This window comes from Tribolium castaneum, chromosome 1 (genome assembly GCF_031307605.1).
Source record: "Tribolium castaneum strain GA2 chromosome 1, icTriCast1.1, whole genome shotgun sequence".
In the NCBI taxonomy this organism is placed as follows: Eukaryota; Metazoa; Arthropoda; class Insecta; order Coleoptera; family Tenebrionidae; genus Tribolium; species Tribolium castaneum.
Window position 1 is genome coordinate 16503452 of NC_087394.1, and position 3460 is coordinate 16506911.

Consider the following 3460-nt stretch of genomic DNA (forward strand, 5'->3'; position numbering starts at 1 on the left):
AAATTTAATGATTTGTTATTAGAAGTAACTGAATTTAGACCTTCTATTATCGCACTCACGGAGACTTGGCTTAATCCGTCTATCTCTGATGATGCTGTACACATTGAAAATTACTCTATTTACAGAGATGATCGCCTATCTCAAAAAGGTGGCGGTGTGTGTTTTTATGTAGATAAAATTAAAATTTCAAAATTTTTTAAAATTACTCAAATTTGCATATCTGTTAAACCTTATGATTCTCTATGGTTAAAATTTGAAGGAAATGAACAAACCTTTGTTATAGCATGTATTTACAGACCACCAACAGGAGCGTCTTTTAACAATCACGAAAATGATAAAAATCTATTTAATACCATACAATCAACTATTAATCAGTATCCTAACTTAATTATCATGGGAGATTTCAATTTTCCATGTATAGACTGGTCTGCTAAAAACACAACAGGTCAAACAATCATCGAAAAACAATTTTCTGAATTGCTCTTGGAGAATAATTTGTCACAAATAGTCACTGAACCTACACGATTTAGATCCCAACAACGTCCTTCATTACTTAATTTGGTAATTTTGTCTGACGTTAACCTTGTATCGTCTTTAAACGTTTCGAATCCTGTAGGTACATCTGATCATTCAAAAATCGAAATTGAGTTACAAATTATGATATATTCAGAGCCAAATGCAAGAATTAAAACAACATCAATTGTTGACTACACTCGCATAGACGAAAGTCTCTTGACTTACGACTGGAATGGTTTAGATTCACTAAATGCGGAAGAACAATGGAAACATTTTAAATCGATTTTACAAACTTGCATTACAACAAATTCCAGACTGTTTACAAACCGACTGAGAAAAGATAAACCGTGGATAAATCAACACATGCTTGACAAAATAAAATACAAAGCTAAATTATGGAAAAAATTTAAAAGGAAGCCTACTGAAGATAATTTTTCTGCTTATAAAAGATTTTCTAACCAACTAAAATCTGATTTACAAATAGCCAGGTGTAATTATGAAAATTCTATATTAAATAAACCAAAACTATTTTATTCCCATGTACGTAAATTTATCTCTAGTCGTGTGTCGGTCCCTTTAGTACGAAATGCTTCAGGTCTACTCTGCTCCGATCATACAGAAACTGCAAACACTTTAGCGGACAGTTTTGCTGCTACCTATAATTTAAACATTAATAATAATATACCGTCATTTATGCCTACAAGTACATTTAGTGGGTTGTCTTATATTAATTTTACTCCGGATCTGGTAAAAAGCCAACTCTGTGCCATTAAATTAAATACAGCTCCAGGTCCGGATCAGATACCTCCCAAACTCCTGAGAACTTGTGCTGCTTCGTTGTCGGGCCCACTTGCCAAAATGATGACAAAATCATTCTTACAAGGCACTTTGCCCTACGAGTGGTTGCAAGCAACAATCACGCCTTTGTACAAGTCAGGAGATAAACTTGATCCTGCTAACTATAGACCTGTAAGTCTCACGTCGACATGCTGTAAAATTATGGAAAAAGTTATAGTCAAGGAACTATTAACTTACATGAGAAAAAATAATTTAATACCTGAGCATCAGCACGGCTTTTTACCAGGTAGGTCAGTTGTCACAAATTTGCTATCCTGCACAAATCTATGGACAAAAATGTTAGACACTAACCAACCTGTAGACATAATTTACCTTGATTTTAGTAAAGCCTTTGATAAAGTCCCTCACAATCTCTTGTTAGCAAAACTGGAGTCCTATGGTGTAACAGGAAATTTGCTTGATTGGATCCGAGCGTTTCTATCAAATCGAAACTATTGTGTAAAAGTCTGTGGTAAATTTTCGTACTCTAAACCAGTATTAAGTGGGGTCCCACAGGGATCAGTTCTTGGACCAATTTTATTCTTGTTATATACAGCAGATTTATTGTTTTCACTGGACAGCTATTCAGCATATGCGGATGATATTAAGTTATTTGCTAACCCACTTGTCACGGACTTGCAAGACCAACTTAATTTAATCTTCCAATGGAGCGAGAAGTGGCAAATACCACTAAATATTGCAAAATGCTGTGTACTTCAGTGTGGCCACAACAACCCAAAGTACCTTTACCATATAAATGGCACACTCCTGAGTGTAAAAACCTCAACCAAAGATCTAGGGGTCATTGTAAATGATAAGTTAGGATGGTCAGAGCAATGTCTAGCATCAGTGGGTCGAGCGCGTAAAATGTTTTATTTGCTAAAGCATGTTTTTCCAAATCCTTCAGTCAGTTTTATTTCAAAGGTGTACATCACTTACATAAGGCCGCATTTGGAATTTGCCATTCCAGTCTGGAGACCTTATTTGTTAAAGGATATTGATTTGCTGGAAAGAACTCAGCACCTGGTAACTAGATGGACACACTGTTTAAGACAAGTTTCATATGAACAACGTCTTGAAATACTCAAAATACCAGATCTACGTGCTCGTCAAAACAGGGCAGATGCAATTCAAATTTTTCGGCTTACTCATGGTTTATTTCCTGGAGTAACACGCAATTTCTTGCAAATTCAATATCATGACAGACTTAGAGGTCATTCTTATAAGCTGAAAAAAGAACTATTTAAGACTACCGTTAGAAAGAATTATTTGACAAATCGTGCATTTGATATATGGAATGGCTTGCCTGATAACGTTGTTGCAGCTGTTACTGTTTCTTCCTTCAAGAATCAATATGACACATTACAATAATTAACATTAACCTTTATTAATTAACTAATTTAACTGTAGATTAAAATTGTATTTCATTTTTCATTATTCAATGGTGTTTTATTTAACACGAAACCGTATTTCTTGATATTTTGCTATAAAGGTGTTAACCTCAGCAAAGAATCTATGTTAATAATAATAATAATAATAATAATAATAATAATAATAATAACAATAATAATAATAATAATAATAATAATAACAATAATAATAATAATTAAAATAATAATAATAGTAATAAAAATAAGCTTAGTTTTCTAAGCAAAAATAAAGCTTATTTTGTGTGTTATATGAGCGTTTTTAGGCAAGAAATTGTTTAAAATTAATAACTCATTTTAAAACTGGTATAAAAACATTTACTATACAAAAGTTAATAATAATAATAATAATAATAATAATAATAATAATAATAATAATAATAATAATAGTAATAAAAGAAATAATAATAATAATAATAATAATAATAATAATAATAATAATAATAATAATAATAATAATGATAATAATACTTATAATAATGAATTTCTTTCTAAATTAAAGCTTAGTTTTTCTAAGCAAAAATGATGCTTATTTTGTGTTATCTGAGGGTTTTCTCATTTCTATGCAAGAGATCATCTGTGATCTGTGTTTTTAGACAAGAAATTGTCTAAAATTAATAACTCATTTTAAAACTGGTATAAAAACATTTACTATACAAAAGTTATAATCGGTTTTTAAT

At 31.1% G+C, this 3460-nt stretch overlaps 1 long non-coding RNA gene across 1 annotated transcript; it reads right to left on the bottom strand.

Annotated features, from left to right (window-relative positions):
• Positions 1 to 271: 271 nt before the first annotated feature.
• On the bottom strand, positions 272 to 2901 carry LOC135267201 (uncharacterized). Its single transcript, XR_010335558.1, has 4 exons — positions 2377 to 2901; positions 1574 to 2324; positions 1224 to 1505; positions 272 to 1172 (listed from the first exon to the last, which is right to left on the bottom strand). It is a non-coding gene; the product is annotated as an uncharacterized LOC135267201 (long non-coding RNA).
• Positions 2902 to 3460: the final 559 nt, after the last annotated feature.